Below are 17,918 nucleotides of genomic sequence, written 5' to 3' on the forward strand. Positions count from 1 at the left end.
TCATCAAGGTGAATTCACTCGATAATTTTGTATTTGTGTTCATTCAGTCTATCAAAGAAAAGAATCTGAAACAAAATTTAACTGGCATTTGGAAAGCTAATAAGTGAAAGTCAACAGGTTTATTAAAGATAAATCACGTTTGACTAACTACATCGAGTTCTTTGGTAAAGTAATAGGAGAGGGTTAATAAGACTTATAAAATTCTAAGAGGACTAGACAGGGTAGATGCAGGGAGGATATTCCAGGTGTTGGGGAGTCCAGAACCAGTGTTCACAGTCTGAGGACTCAGCGTAGACCTTTTAGGACAGAGAGGAGGAGACATTTCTTCACCCAAAGAGTAATGAGCCCGTGGAATTACTTTTGGGTTTTTATGACAATCAGCAATGTTTTCATTGTCATCGTTTGACTTTTAATTCCAGATTTATATTGAATTCATATTTCACGATCACTTGATGGGATTCGAACCTGGGTCCCCAGAGCATTACCCTGGGTGTCTGGATTACTACTCCAGTGACAATACCACGGGGCCACCACCTCCCATACTGGGGGTGATTGAAGAGTAGGCCAGAATGTTGCATAATTTCTCGAGTCTCTCTACATAACTGAAATCCTTCATCCCTATTGCAATCAGTCTTAGCTTGCCCTTGCAATCTGCCAACAAAGGAGATGCAACACCTGTCCTTTTACCTCCTCCCTTCCCGTTGCCTGTGGCCCCAAACATTCCTTCCAGGTGAAACATTGATTTACTTGCATTTCTTTCAATTTAGTTTCCTATAATCTCTGTTCGCAATGCAATCTCCTCTACAACAAATGTAGACTGGGTGATTCCTCTGTGAAGCACTTCCACTTCCGTCAAAAGTATGACCCTGAGTAGCAAAGGTTATTCAAATGCACACTTGGTCAAAAAGAAAGTGGCTTTTCTTTATGCAATATGGCACCCTAAACAATGTGATATTTTAGGCCAGAATTTGCTGTCAAGATAACTTTGAGGATAGCACTGTTATACTTCACGCAAGGGGAAGTAACTCACTAAACATTGAAATCCAAACGTTACTCCTCAAAATGTGCCACGTTGCCATCAGCTTCACAAAAATGGCATCTTGCTGTCTTTTATTTTGTTTAAAATCTGAATCTCTGAGTCTCAAGAAAGACAAGTGTGACTTTTTCCAGACATTAGCCCAGTATTTGGGTCATGTTATTGATAGTAAAGACTTACATAAAGCACCTAAAAAGATAGAAGCTGTTTTAGAAGCACCACCTCTGATGAGTATATTGCAATTGAGGTCCTTTCTAGGATTAGTAAGTTATTAAGGCAAATTTGTTCCTAACTTAGCTACATTGTTGAAGCCATTGCATAATTTACTATGTGTGAAACAGTCATGGGACTGGACAACAGAATGTGAGAAAGCATGCAAGGATGTCAAAGATACTTGGCAGAAGTCTGAAGTATTGGGTCATTTTAATCCGAAGCTACCATTACTGCGTCCTAGCGATGCTTCACCTTATGGAGTAGAGGCAGTTGTTTCACACATTGTGCCTCTGGGAGAAGAATGACCAATAGCTTCTGCTTCACGTACTCTGACAAGTGTTGAATCTGACTGTGACCAGCTAGAAAAAGAAGCATTGAGTGTACTTTTTGATATACAAAAACTTTATCATTATTTATATAATTGTCATTTTACATTATTTATTGATCATTTCCCCTTTACTATTTTTGGACCATATAAAGGCATAACTTCATTAGCTGCGAGCCAGCTAGAAAGATGGTCACTGATCTTGTCTGCACACTCCTATAATATAAAGTATTGTCAGTCACAGTGCCATGGTAATGCTGATGCATTATCACAATTACCTTTACTTACTGACTATTAGCAACTAGTTTTGTTAATATTCTTTATTTTTCGGGAGTAGATCATTTGTCTGTGTGACAGCTTCTCCAGTTCAGAGACTCACCAGAAATGATCCTGTGATGTATGAGAGGCGATGGATATGGTATTGAAAGGAACAATAGCTGAAATGCATTGTCCACATCCTGATTTCAAACGATATGTGTCAAGAAAGCTTGAGTTGACCGTCAAAGTTGGGTGTCTATTGTGGGGAATCCAAGTGATCATTCCTCCTAGTCTGCGTGCAAGGATTCTTGAACAACTAGATGAAGGACAGCTTGCTACAGATTGGATGAAGCAATTAGCATGTAGTTATTTGTTGGTCAGGTCTGAATGCTTAGGTTGAAGAAAAGGTAGGACAGTGTCAATCCTATGCACAAATAAGAAATGCACCAGCACCCTTGGGAGTGGCCTAAAATTCCATGGCAACGATTGCATGTAGATTTTCCTGGTCTGTTTGAGGATTACATGTTCTTAGTCATAATTGATACACACTCAAAGTGGCCAGAAGTTATCATGAGATTAACTACATCTGAATAAACCATTGAAAAACTTGAAATTTTTGCAAGTTTCAATTGGAACAGATTGTTAGTAATAATGGTTCACAGTTTAATACACCAGAGTTTGAGGATTATCTCACAGTAAATGATATTCAGCATATAAAATCCTCACCCGATGGATTAGCTGAAAGATTCAGACAATCCATGAAACACTCTTTAAAAGCTTCAAGAGAGCAAGGTTTATTATCCCGTCGTGTGAATAGCTTTCTGGCATCTTATAAAAACGCTATTCATGCAACTACCCAAAGCTCACCTGCATTACTGCTCTTAAAGAGAACATAGAACATAGAACAGTACAGCACAGAACAGGCCCTTCGGCCCACGATGTTGTGCCGAGCTTTATCTGAAACCAAGATCAAGCTATCCCACTCCCTATCATCCTGGTGTGCTCCATGTGCCTATCCAATAACCGCTTAAATGTTCCTAAAGTGTCTGACTCCACTATCACTGCAGGCAGTCCATTCCACATCCCAACCACTCTCTGCATAAAGAACCTACCTCTGATATCCTTCCTGTATCTCCCACCACGAACCCTATAGTTATGCCCCCTTGTAATAGCTCCATCCACCCGAGGAAATAGTCTTTGAACGTTCACTCTATCTATCCCCTTCATCATTTTATAAACCTCTATTAAGTCTCCCCTCAACCTCCTCCGCTCCAGAGAGAACAGCCCTAGCTCCCTCAACCTTTCCTCATAAGACCTACCCTCCAAACCAGGCAGCATCCTGGTAAATCTCCTCTGCACTCTTTCCAGCGCTTCCACATCCTTCTTATAGTGAGGTGACCAGAACTGCACACAATATTCCAAATGTGGTCTCACCAAGGTCCTGTACAGTTGCAGCATAACCCCACGGCTCTTAAACTCCAACCCCCTGTTAATAAAAGCTAACACACTATAGACCTTCTTCACAGCTCTATCCACTTGAGTGGCAACCTTTAGAGATCTGTGGATATGAACCCCAAGATCTCTCTGTTCCTCCACAGTCTTCAGAACCCTACCTTTGACCCTGTAATCCACATTTAAATTAGTCCTGCCAAAATGAATCACCTCACATTTATCAGGGTTAAACTCCATTTGCCATTTTTCAGCCCAGCTTTGCATCCTATCTATGTCTCTTTGCAGCCTACAACAGCCCTCCACCTCATCCACTACTCCACCAATCTTGGTGTCATCAGCAAATTTACTGATCCACCCTTCAGCCCCCTCCTCTAAGTCATTAATAAAAATCAGAAAGTTGAGAATTACATTTAATTTGTTATTACCTCCAGAAACTTCAGAGATAGTAGAGCCAACAACAATCTCAAGTTGCTAGACAAGAAGTGAGGGAAAACAACATTCATTTCAACATGGTATCAGCCACAGTTATGGCAAAATGAAAGAGATAGTCATCGACTTCAGGAAATGTAATGGAGAACATGCCTCTGTCTGCACCAACAATGCTGAAGTGGAAATGGTCGAGAGCTTCAAGTTTCTAGGTATTCAGATCACCACCAACCTGTCCTGGTCCCTCCGTGCTGACACCAGTTAAGAAAGCTCACCAACGCCTCTACTTTCTTAGAAGGCTAAGGAAATTCAGCACGTCCACAACGACTCTTACCAATTTTTACAGATGTATCACAGCTTGGTGTGTCTCCTGCCCTAAGACCACAAGAAACTACAAAGTGTTGTGAAAGTAACCCAGTCCATCACGCAAACCAGCCTCTGTCTATACTTCCTGTTGCCTCGGAAAAGCAGCCAGCATAACCAAGGACCCCATGCACCCTGGACATTCTCTCTTCCACCTTCTTCCGTTGGGAAAAAGATACAAAACTCTGAAAACACGCACCAACCAACTCAAGAACAGCTTCTTCCCTGCTGCCATCGGACTTTTGAATGGTCTTATCATATATTAAGCTGATCTTTTACTTCAACCTACCTGTAACTGCAACACCATATCCTGTACCCTATACTTTTTCTTTTCCCCTATGTACTTTATGAGCGGTATGCTTTGTCTGTATAGCGCACAAGAAACAATACTTTACGCTGTATCCCAGTACAATATGTGACAATAATAAATCAAATCAATATTTTACATGGTTCAAACCAAAGGTGAACTAGGTTGACAACGCCATGCTGGTCAATTGTTACAATCTCAAAATGATTTCTCAGAATCATCTCCAGAAGTACCAACTTCTTTGGTCCCTAGTGGACGGCACGGTAGCACAGTGGTTAGCACTGCTGTCTCACAGCGCCAGGGGCCCGGGTTCGATTCCCGGCTTGGGTCACTGTCTTTGCAGAGTTTGCACATTCTCCCCATGTCTGTGTGGGTTTCCTCCAGGTGCTCAGGTTTCCTCCCACAGGTGTGTGGGTTAGGTGAATTGGCCAGGCTAAATTGCCCCTTAGTGTCAGGGGGACAAGTTAGGGTAAATGCATGGGGTTGTGGGGATAGGGTCTGGGTGGGATGTCGATGCGGACTCGATGGGCTGAATGGCCTCCTCCTGCACTGTAGGATTCTATGATTCTAAAGATACTGGCACTGAAGTCACAAGACATGAGCTTTGCTTTTGTGTGCGCAGTATGCAAAATTACATCTTCAATCTCGTTTCACAGAGAACCCATTGAGGAATTATAATAAGTGAATCATTATGTTCCTTCATCGCATCCAAAGTGCCAACATTCATTTAGCAAACATGTACTCTCAGTACTCTTTGGTAACAACTGTTTCTGATACTTTCTGAACATTAATGTCACCTACTGTGCAGATTCTTATGAAAGCATAGAAGGATATACCTAACCTGGAAAAGTACAATTTAGGGATTTATTTAACTTGCATTACATACATGCATTTTGAGATTGCAGATAATAATGCAGACCACTTTGTATATTGTGTATTCAGAGTTTTAGAGGATTGTTCCGTTGGGAGAAAAAGAACTTGGGAGACACATTATGCCTATAGAATTAAATTTAGAGTAGGAAATACTGCCACAAGATTTAAGATTGATTTATTAGTGTCACAAGTAGGCTTACATTAATGAAGTTACTGTGAAAATCCCCGAGTCGCCACACTTCGGCACCTGTTCGGGTACACTGAGGGGGAATTTAGCATGGCCAATGCACCTAACCAGCCCGTCTTTCAGACTGTGGGAGGAAACTGGAGCACCCGGAGGAAACCCACACAGACACGAGGAGAACGCGCAGACTCCGCACAGACAGTGACCCAAACCGGGAATCGAACCCAGGTCCCTGGCGCTGTGAGGCAGCAGTGCTAACCACTGCGCCACTGTGCACCGAATACACAAGGTCTGATTCTCTAGCGTGCAAACGCTTCTAGCATCAAAATGTTGACCTTTGCTGTTAAATAACACTATCAGAGGCGAAGGGCAGCTTTCAATAACGCAGATAATCTGTGCCCATTTAAATAAGGCATACTGGTAACCATAGCACAGGCCAGTAACTGCAGCCAAGTCCTCGTACACAATTAAAGCAGCTGCAGGATCAGGCAAGACATTCAGCTAAAGATAGATGTTATTCATTAAGTGTTAAAGAGTGCTTTGCAAGCTATTGGAGCGTAAAATGAACTTTGCAAACCGGTGCACCAGCCAGTCATCAAATAAAATTATTTTGGGTTTTCACCTTTAGGAGCAGAAGTTTTTTTTTGAAAAGAAAGTAATTTAAAGCATTGTTTACATGAAATGCGATGTGCAATCCATTACAGTTGGGACCACTGCTAATGAGAAGTAGAGATTACATGCAGTTGTGGAGCAAATCCATTTTGCTGCCACCTGCCCTCATTTCTAATTGCTAAGAGTTTAATCTCCTTCTCCACTCGAGTGCCAGCCTCACTTATCTCCTTCCTAGATTGTATTTACAGTAAAGTCTACTTGGAGTACTGCTTTTTTCCTCCTCTGAATTATTTTTTTTAAATGGCGCTGGCCTTTCTGAGGTGCAGCCAGTGCTGTTGTGAAAAAGCAAGTCACAATTGAATGTATTTTAGATGTTAAGGAGTGTTACTGCCCGGCCGAGGTGCCTTGTCTCTGCTTGCAAAGAGAATGAGGCAGCAAATTGATGTCAAGGTCGTGAGGTCAATGTTTGGTTTTCCGGCACCATCTGCTTTGGCAACAGCTTCTGCCAAGTCAGCAGGGGATAGTTTGATGTTGCTAAATTATAAAATGGAAATGCAGCAGTGTAGATAAAGCTCAGTGTTTTCACACTGTTCCGTTCACAGCTGTACGTCCCATTAGCGACAATTGGCTGACACTTGTACAGACCACTCAATGTGCCTTGCTTAACCAGCCTATTAAGAGATCTTATACACTCCGGAGTCCACAGACACTCAGAGATGGATTGACTTAAACAAGAGCCACAGTCTTCCAGCGAATGCAGCTCTTCCCAATGGCCCAGTTCACCTCAATTGGCAGCATAAAGTTCATAAGATATAGGAGCAGAATTAGGCCACCTGGCCCATCGAGTCCGCTCTGCCATTCGATCATGGCTGATATGCTCCTCATCCCCATTTTCCTTCTCCCCATAACCCTTCAACCCATTACCAATTAAACCATAATAAGAAGTCTCACAGCACTAGGTTATAGTCTAACATGTTTATTTGGAATCACGAGCTTTCGAAGCGCTGCTCCTTCGTCAGGTGAATGGCTCACCTGATAAAGGAGCAGTGCTCCCAACGCTTGTGCTACCAAATAAACCTGTTGGACTTTAACCTGGTGTTGTGAGACTTCTCACTGTGCCCAGCCCAGCCCAACGCCGGCATCTCCACATCACAATTAAACCATGCTCCATTATGGCGGCAGGTTTTCCGATGTGACTTTGCGCCAGGACTGTCGCAATTAAATGTTGAAGGTGCCGTGATAAGTGAGGTCAGAGTGAGATTTACTGTATTTTTTCACATCAAGACAATAAGTTCAGCGGCCGTTGGGACTTCTGGAATTTGGAATTGTGGAAGGATTGAGGGTGGAGTCGACAGCAGATCATCCGAGAAAAGTCTCAGATGGAGGCCAGCTAGAGAAATAGCAAAGACTTAGCATGCAGTTCATCCTTTCCCTACTAATAATTCAATACATTCACTAATAATTCAGTAGCTGTGAGCAAGCTGGATACAGACTGTGAATACTCTTGTGGAATAACTTACTGTATACAGTATGCAATTGAATGTATTTCTTAAGCAGCTTTGTGACGTGTGGTATAAATGCCCACATCAGTGGTACAGGCGACTCTTTATGCATTAGTTTTATTTTATTTATTAGTCACAAGTAAGGCTTACATTAACACTGCAATGAAGTTACTGTGAAATTCCCCTAGTCGCCACAGTCCGGCGCCTGTTCGGGTCAATGTACCTAACCAGCACGTCTTTCAGACTGTGGGAGGAAACCAGAGCACCCGGAGGAAACCCACACAGACATGGGGAGAACGTGCAGACTCCGCACAGACAGTGATCCAATAATGTGAATGTTATAAAGGACATAAAGCTTATTCCAAGAACAAAAGATGTTTTATTACATCACACGAACACACAGCAACTCTCCATGTAAATGTCTGTTCATAGAGTACACAGGGGAGAAGGAAAGGAGAGGGTGCAGAATGTAGTGTTACAGTCATAGTTAGGGTGTAGGGAAAGATCAACTTAATATGAGATAGGTCCATTCAAAAGTCTGATGGCAGCAGGAAAGAAGCTAATCTTGAGTCACCTGGTAAGTGACCTCAGGCTTTTGTATCTTTTTCTGACGGAAAGAAGGTGGAAGAGAGAATGTCCGGGGGGTGTGGAGTCCCTGAATATGCTGGCTGCTTTTTCGAGGCAGCAGGAAGTGTAGACGGAGTCAAAGGACGGGAGGCTGGTTTGCATAATGTACTGGGCTACATTCATAAACAACCCCTTTGTAGTTTCTTGTGGTCTTGGTCAGGGCAGGAGCCATACCAAGCGGTGATACATCCAGAAAGGATGCTTTCAATGGTGCATCTGTATCTCTAAGCTGATCATTCTCAGTCGGGTTGACTAATTGGATGGCCTCCGGTAACTCCGGGTAGGGAATGGGGAGGGGGTGAGAAATTAATTCCTCTCTCCTGATATCTTGTCGGTGGCTCTTGCGGGGAAGTCTGAAAAATAAAAGCAAAACTGTTGGAAACGTACACTTACCACCTACGGAGAAAGCAGACTGGTTGGAAATTTTAATCAGGTCCTAGCCCTTGTGGAAGCATATGTTCAGATATCAAGATCAAAACATGATGAGGCTCATCAATGATATTCCTGCCCACATAGTAGATCAATCTGCCAACAATATCAATGCTCGGAGCATGAAATTGGCTACATGAATGGGGTTTCGGTGAGTTACATCCCCTGTGGAATTATACAGCTCCACGGAGCAGTGATTTCAGGAGAGGAGAGATGAGACGAGAAATCTGGAGAGAGAAAAATAAAAACTCCATTAAATCATAGTAAATTTTTGCCGGTGCGTTCAGTGGTGTGTTTGATGCACATTAGGCAGCGTAACAGAATACACCCAGAGCGAAGTGAAAGAATGCTGCTGTGGGCATGGAGAGAAATGAATGATTGAAATTGTATTTCAGTACAAACCAGAGCTTTCACACAGTTGAGGAAAATAGGATTAAATACCGCCGAGTGATTGTTGTTTTGTTCCTGTCATCGTCGCAATTTTCAGCGAAACAGAGGGTGAAAGCATAAATTCAAAGTTACGTTCTGGATAAAAGCAAATTACTGCGGATGCTGGAAATCTGAAACCAAAAGAGAAAATGCTGGAAAATCTCCGCAGGTCTGGCAGCATCTGTAAGGAGAGAAAAGAGCTGACGTTTCGAGTCTGGGTGACCCTTTGTCACAGGGGGTCGTCTGGACTTGAAACGTCAGCTCTTTTCTCTCCTTACAGATGCTGCCAGACCTGCTGAGATTTTCCAGCATTTTCTCTTTTGGATTGAAAGATACGATTGTTTCTTTGCAGTTGACAGGACTCACTCACTGAGGGGGCCAAGTGACAACGCCTTCATCCGATTGAAGCTTCTTCTCACAATAAATTTAGGCCCAAACTTTCCTGCAAAGTTCAGCGTAACTATGATATAAAAACAGAGCTGCGCCAATTTTTAAATTTGATTTATTATTGTCCCATGTATTAGTATACAGTGAAAAGTATTGTTTCCTGCACGCTATACAGACAAAGCATACCGTACATAGAGAAGGAAAAGGGAGGGTGCAGAATGTAGTGTTACAGTCATAGCTAGGGTGGAGAGAAAGATCAACTTAATGCGAGGTAGGTCCATTCAAAAGTCTGATGGCAGCAGGGAAGAAGCTGTTTTTGAGTCGGTTGGTACGTGACCTCAGACTTTTGTATCTTTTTCCCGACGGAAGAAGGCGGAAGAGAGAATGTCCAGTGTGCGTGGGGTTCTTGATTATCCTGGCTGCTTTTCCAAGGCAGTGGGAAGTGTGGACAGTGTCAATGGGTGGGAGGCTGGTTTGTGTGTCGGACTGGGCTTCATTCATGACCCTTTGTAGTTCCTTGCGGTCTTAGGAAATTTTGAGAAAATAATTCATTCTGAATACCCTGCGCTGGCGAAGGATCATCCAGACTTGAAACATTAGATTTGCTTTCTCTCCACAGATGCTGTCAGACCTGCTGAGATCTTCCAGCATTTTCTTTTTTCATTCCAAATATGAATCATTTGCACTACTCCGAAGACATGTCCACTGAAACCCTCTATCATTCCGTACATAGATTCACCCCACACTAAAGAAATTTACAGGAGTTTTCAAAATTTATTATTGCGCTCACAACATTTTACACCCCTTTGCCTTCAGGTGCATTGGCATTGGCACTTTGCCCCTTGGGCAGTGCCAGGGGACTCAGGCTGGCACTGCCAAGGTGGCGATATCCAGGGGGCACCCCCCTCCGGCGCCAGACCCTCTTGGGGACCTCAAGGCCCCTATTCATTCCAGCGGGGTTGGGCCACCTGCTCCACGCAAGTGGGGAGCTAAACCAAATCCCGTTGGATTGAACCACTCCTGGCAGGAGGGGGGGTAGAGGCTGGCAGGCCTGGAGACTTCAGTCCCAAGCCCGCTAATCGGATTTAAATTGTACTTAAATTGTCATCTGCGTGATTTATACAGCTCCGCGCTGATTTTTGGCAGTGAGCTGACGGCACCGGAAATCCGGAATTGGGAGACTCGCGGAGGCAGTGGCGCCCAACAGGAAGCCATGAAACAGCCTCCGCCCGAGACTCCCGGCTCACCAAGCTACAAAAGCAGCACAGCAGGATGGGATAATTACCCCTGTAATGTTAAAACCACTCAAAAGGTCAGACGCTTTGGTCACATGACACAGCCCATTAATGAGTTAATTGCAGCTTAACAGTCAGCTTCTGTGCTTCTGGCCAGAATCCATTGTTCCTCATTAGCACAGGGATGAGGTGGCTATTATCTAAATGGTGACAGATTGCAGAGCTCTGAGCTGCAGAGGGATCTGGGTGTCCCAGTGCCTGAGTCACGAAAGGCTGGAATGCAGGTACAGCAAATAATTAGGAAAGCTAATAGAATGTTATTGTTTCTTGTGAGGAGAATTGATTGCACAATTAGAGGGGTTATGCTTCATTTGTACAGGGCATTGGTGAGACCACATCAGGAGTATTGTGTACAGTATTGGTCTCCTTATTTAAGGAAAGATACAAGTGCATTAGAAGCAGTTCAGAGAAGGTTTACTGGACTAATACTGGAAATGGGTGCATTGTCTTATGAAGAAAGGTTGGGCAGGTTAGAGAAGTATCCACAAGTGTTTAGAAGAGTTTAGAAGGTGACTTGATTAAAACCTTAAAGATCCCGAGGGGTATTGACAGGGTGGAGATAGGAAGGATGTTTCCTCTTGTCGGAAAATCCATAACTAGGGTCACCTTTTTAAAAAAAGGGTCACTTACGTAAGACAGTGAAGAGAAGTTTTTCCTCTGAGAGTTGTGAGTCGCTGCAACTCTCCCTCCGAAGGCATGGTAGCAGAGTTTTAAAATATTTTTAAGGCAGAGCGAGATAGATTCTTGATTAACAATGGGGTGGAAGGAATGTGGGGTTGAGATTACAATCAGATCTTATTGCATGGTGGAACAGGTTCAAAGGGCAGAATGGCCTACTCTTGCTCCAAATTCGTATGCTTGATAATCATTTTTTCTGGTATAACGCATTTCAATCTCTCTCTCTTTTGCGCTAGTTCTGGCTGGGGAGCCAGTTCATTAGCACTTCTTCTGCTTTCGTTACTTACCAGGGGTCTGTGCAATGAGCTGTGAGATTCCACAGGCTGTGACAAGAATTCCTTTTGTTCTTCAAGCTGCTGTTGGTAGCTCCCAGAACAGAGGGCCAATCCTGTGGTCATCTGGGAGCAGCAGCCATCTTACTGGTTCATCAGAAATGAGCATTTTAAAATTAGCAAGATACAACAACCTCTTGACATGATTTATTTTCCATGTCTTACTGACCGGACACTGCACTATAACTGACTGCAGGGCTTTCAATCCCATTGCACACACAACATTTTACACCCCCCATGCCTTCAGGAGTAAGCTGCTAGAATGGTCTTATTTCCCAATGGGTTTTGATCTGCATAATAATCAACGAGGAAATGGAACAGCTGGAGCCTCTGAGAACAAGGCGTCATGGCAGAAGACAGCCCGATGGCACAGTGGTTAGCACCTCTGCCTCACTGCGCCAGCGACCCCGGTTCGATTCCCGGCTTGGGTCACTATCTGTGCGGAGTCTGCACATTCTCCCCGTGTCTGCATGGGTTTCCTCTGGGTGCTCTGGTTTCCTCCCACAGTCCGAAAGATGTGCTGGTTAGGGTGCATTGACCATATTAAATTCTCCCTCAGTGTGCCCGAACAGGTGCCGGGGTGTGGCAACTAGGGAATTTTCATAGTAACTTCATTGCAGTGTTAATGTAAGCCTACTTGTGACATTAAACTTAGCAGTCCATGAACCATCACCCCGATGGACAGCATTTCATTTCTGCTTCATTTTAAAAAATCTTCCAGTGTGTCGGAGATTTGAACATAAGTACCCCTCTGCAAGAACTGGCATAATTTGTGTAAGTGTTACCGGGAGATTTTTTTTATTTTTAAGTGCAAGTTGAGCACTTCCATTGAGGCAGGGTTTTCAGTGAAGTGGTCCAACATATACAACTGCGTGTTGCCTGAGATTATTTATGGCATTTATCACCGTAGCAACAATTCTGTGCAATATGTAACTTTTGAGATCTATGGAAACAGAACGAATTAGCTCTCAGATCTTAAGTTCACGTTTTGAAACTGAAAAATAATACAAATAGACGTATTACAGATGAACATGAACGGCATGTGGAGTGAATAACAGGGTGATGAAAGTTACCAAGCATAACAACCCTCCACCTACATTAACCTGCCACATCCAACCCCAGTCAAACAGGACGGAGGAGGGAGTGGGAACCTGGTTTGAGTTTTGTGGTTTTCATTACTGCTGTGGAAAATCTCATTATTAATAAACAAACCCCCCCCCCCCCCCCCCAAATCCGGAGAGATAAGACTGGGGAGAAAAGACTATTAAAAATTCTATTGTCTGATTTACATTATAGTGAGGAATATGTAGTGATATAGTAGTTGGCTTCTCTTATTGGATATTAAAATACAGAAAAATTCAGCTGCTGTCATCAGCACTAAGCACTCCAAAGCCTGATATACGGTATCATGTTTAGATGTGGAATAATGTCCTGTTTCAACAGTATATTGACTTGTTATTGGTGCAGGCTCGTTGGCCCGAATGGCCTCCTTCTGCACCATAGGGTTTCTATGATATGCATCAGCCCTACTCTCGAAACATTTCTGTCAGATGTTGTGGATTTCAAGTAGAAATTAGATATAGCTCTTGGGGCTAAAGGGATCAAGGGATATGAGGGTTAAGTGGGTGGAGGGGGAAATCAGGATATTGAATTTGATGATCAGCCATGATCAAAATGAATGGTGGAGCAGGCTCGATGGGCCGAATGGCCTACTCCTGCTTCTAGTTTCTATGTTTAATCCTCGACTGTTATCAAAATAGACCGCAAGAAACTACAAAGGGTCATGAACGAAGCCCAGTCCATCACGCAAACCAGCCTCCCATCCATTGACTCTGTCTACATATCCCACTACCTCAGAACAGCAGCCAGCATAATCAAGGACCCCACGTGCCCTGGACATACTCTCTTCCACCTTCTTCCATCAGAAAAAAGATAGAAAAGTCTGAGATCACGTACCAACTGACTCAAAAACAGCTTCTTCCCTGCTGCAGTCAGACTTTTCAATGGACCTACATCGCATTAAGCTGATTTTTCTCTGCACCCTAGCTATGGTTGTAACACTACATTCTGCACACTCTCCTTTCCTTCTCTATGAACGGTATGCTTTGTCTGTATAGTGCGCAAGAAACAATGCTTTTCACTGTATGTTAATACATGTGACGATAATAAATCAAATCAAAATTTTCCACACTGTTAAGAGTAGCTATCCTGTTACACCCCTGAATGAGACTGACAATTTTGAGGGTAATTTTGTGTTGGGCATTCCATACCCAACAGAAACAGAACAGATTATCCAAACTTCCCTCAGCCAGCATACAGGATTTCAACCCCGGCTGAGTTTAGACACAAGTCTTGGGGTGGAAGGCAAAATCTTTACCCACTGTATTTAATCGTTCTTTAAAAATTGAACAATAATTCCAATCCTACTTGGGACAGTACAATAACACAGTGGTTAGCACTGCTGCTTTATAGTGCCAGGAGTTTGCACGTTATCCCCGTGTCTGCGTGGGTTTCCTCCGGGTGCTCCGGTTTCCTCCCACAGTCTGAAAGACGTGCTGGTTAGGGTGCATTGACCCAAACAGGCGTCGGAGTGTGGCGACTAGGGGAATTTCACAGTAACTTCATTGCAGTGTTAATGTAAGCCTACTTGTGACTAATAAATAGACAATAAGCATGCAAGTCAAATTGGGGTGATGTTAAGGGATTACACAGGAGGAAACTTAATTCTGATTTTAAAATCATAGAAAATCAGAAGCCACTCTCATGAAAAGTCAGACATGCCGCATGGGGCTCATTACCAGAGCAATGCCACTAGGTGGCAGATTTCAAATGAAAATCTAATAACCTTTCCTTGTAATTTGTTAAAAGTTTTTTTAAAATCTGCTGCACCTCGTTGACTTTGCACGAATGCCAATTTTAAGCCGTCACTTAATTTCATTAAAATGAATTACTGCATTTAGAAACCATTCTTTTAAGTTGCAAATCAGCTACAGATGTTTTCTCCTTTAATTATCTCCCCCACGACTAACAGGCTGTACATGCAGAGTATCAATTCCTGTTTTGACTCTGAAAGTGACCTTACCGTGTACACTAACTGGTGTGACTGTCGGAGGGAAATGATATATGGAACAACACACAATAGTGTTAATCCATAGAAATTTAAAAATTAATGGACAGTTGTCAAGAAATTAAATAGGTCTGTGACGAGACAACAATTTAGACACCAACTTGTTTTCATTTAGTAAATAGTCAATTCCGAGGCTAACCTAACCTGGATTTGAACCGTAATGGACAGATTTGGTGGCACAGTGGTTAGTACTATTGCCCCTCAGTGCCAGGTTCAATTCCAGCCTTGGGTGACTGTGAAATCTGCACGTTCTCCACGTGTTTGTGTGTGTTTCTTCCGGGTGCTCCAGTTTCTTCCCACAGTCCAAATTCTGCAGGTTAGGTGGATTGGCCATGATAAATTGCCTCTTCAGGGTCCAAAATTAGCAGGATAAATGTGTGGGGTTACAGGAATAGGGCAGGGGTTGGGCCTGGGCAAGATGATCTATCGGAGAGTCGGTGCAGACCTCGATGGGCTGAGTGGCCTCCTTCTGCAGGTTAGGAATTTTACGTTTCCAGAAATGAACACACATTTTAGAAAATTAGCTAAATGCTCCTGAACAATTTTTATATTTTAGAACAAATGCAATTTGATTTTAAAATTTCTTTGCCTCAACAACAGCAGATAATCTGCTTTTACCAGAAGGACATTTCAAAATGGAATAAGGACTGATGAAGCACAAGAAATATTATTTATATTTATAAAACTATATGAAGGTGGATCGTAATTATAAGACTTTAGGGGCCCCAAAACACTAATTTGAACCCTATTTATTGATCATTGGTTCTCCCTTTAATTATTTTGCTTTTTTAGCCCTTTCAAAAAGCCCACTGTCATGTAACACATTGCAGTAATAATTCACATGTATTGGAAAGATTCTCTGTCCGATTATACTTGTGCTAAAGGTTAACTATGAAGTGTAAATTAAAAGCTCTTTAGATAAAGAATCCATCAGGCACATTGATCTGGCCAGACCATCACATTGGCTGGCAGCATGTGTGAGGAGAGAAACTCAGTTAATGGTTCCAGATAATGATCAGAGTTCTGATGTCTCATCAACTTAAAATATTTAACTCTTTCTTTAGAGTACTGTCTGACCTGCTGACTATTTCTGGCACTTTCCTTTTATTACAGATTTCCAGCACCGGCAGTTTTGCTTTTTCTTATTCATTGAGCATTGCTGGCAAGGCACTTACCACTTATCTCTAATTGTCCTCAAGAAAGTGGTGGAGAATCACTGCCTCAACTGCTGCAGCCTTATTGTTTCGATACTCTCCAACAATGCTGGTGCGATGTTGGCCCAGTGTCGATGAAGGAACAGCAATACATTGCCAATTTCTTTTTTAAAGGTTGAAGTTTATTTATTCGTGTCACAAGTAGGCTCACGTTAACACTGTAATGAAGTTACTGTGAAAATCCCCCGAGTCGCCACACTCCGGCACCTGTTCGGGTACGCCGAGGGAAAATTTAGCATGGCCAATGCACCTAACCTGCACATCTTTTGGACTGTGGGAGGAAACCGGAGCACGTGGAGGAAACCCACGCAGACACGGGGAGAATGTGCAAACTCCACACAGACAGTGACCCAAGCCAGGAATCGAACCCGGGTCCCTGGCGCTGTGAGGCTGCAGTGCTAACCCACTGTGCCACCAGGGTAGTGTGTGACGTTGGGAAGAGCATTTGCGGGTGGTACTATTCCCAAACACCAACATTCATCACCACATTTCTCTCCCTCTCGTTTTGTCACCTCTTTATTGGTTGTGAAACTTCAGTATTTATCTCAAATTCATCTTGGAGATAAGCACCTGCATTATTTAAAATCAAAATTATTTAAAACCAAAGGAAAAAGATCAAGTTGGAGGAACACCCATTCAATATTCTGTTTTGAAAGGGGCAGGGGGGAGAGGGGGAAGCACCTGAGAACAGGTACAAGTTAGGGAGTCACATTGAAATATTCTGAACCAAGGATGTGAGCCAGATGCAGCATAGATTGGAGAAAGCTGAGACAGGCTTGGACATGGAGTGTAACATGAGCCTGTGAGAGTGGACCCAAGGAGTAATGGAGCAGAGGGCAGTATTGTAAACATTAGCTCTCATGAATTAAGCATCAAAAAGACAAAACCTACACGCAGCAGACTTACAAAAAGTAAACTCTTTTGCTGTAATTTTGCATAGGCATTCACTGTGAGCCCAAAATCTCAAGACTCAGAAAAACCCAAGAACCTGGCCAGTGAGACATCGTTTTCTGATTCTCCCCGCCTCCTTCCAGTGATGTGATGAGGTTCCTGCTCAGGGAGGTTGAGAACCTCATTTCAATAAATTAAAATACAGTTAAAAGGGTTTCCCCGCCATACTGTCCCCACATTTGGAACATCCCTCCGCTCCCTTATCGGCGTGACACCGCTTTTGCAAAATGTGAGCAAGGCAAAGGGAATCTGGTAAGTGTTAGCCCCCTAGGGGAGAAGGACATGTGCGGGTGGTACCCTGGCACTTGGGCGTGTTGCAAAATGTGGCAAGAAAGCTGCATGCCAGTTCCTCGCCTCAGCCAGCACTCTGCAAATAACGGGAAATTCTGCCTTTATAGGAGGGTCCAGAATCTCAGGACTTGAATATCATTGAACAGGTTGCAGTGGGATCCAAAAGTGAGGAATGTGATAAAAATTATGTGAGCTGTCAATAGAGTAGCAATTTTCTGATAAAGATTCTAATAAATGAAATACTCAAGCTCAGATAGGATCTTCCACATGGTCAAATAGCCCAATGATATTAATGGTTAGGCTCACAGATAAGGGCGGCACGGTAGCACAGTGGTTAGCACTGCTGCTCCACAGCTCCAGGGACCTGGGTTCGATTCCTGGCTTGGGTCACTGTCTGTGTGGAGTTTGCATGTTCTCCCCGTGTCTGCGTGGGTTTCCTCCGGGTGCTCCGATTTCCTCCCACAGTCCAAAGATGTGCGGGTTAGGTCGATGGACCATGCTAAAATTGCCCCTTAGTGTCCTGAGATGCGTAGATTAGAGGGATTAGTGGGTAAAATATGTAGGGATATGGGGGTAGGGCCTGGGTGGGATTGTGGTCGGTGCAGAC

This window comes from Mustelus asterias, chromosome 3, assembly GCF_964213995.1.
Source record: "Mustelus asterias chromosome 3, sMusAst1.hap1.1, whole genome shotgun sequence".
NCBI lineage: Eukaryota > Metazoa > Chordata > Chondrichthyes > Carcharhiniformes > Triakidae > Mustelus > Mustelus asterias.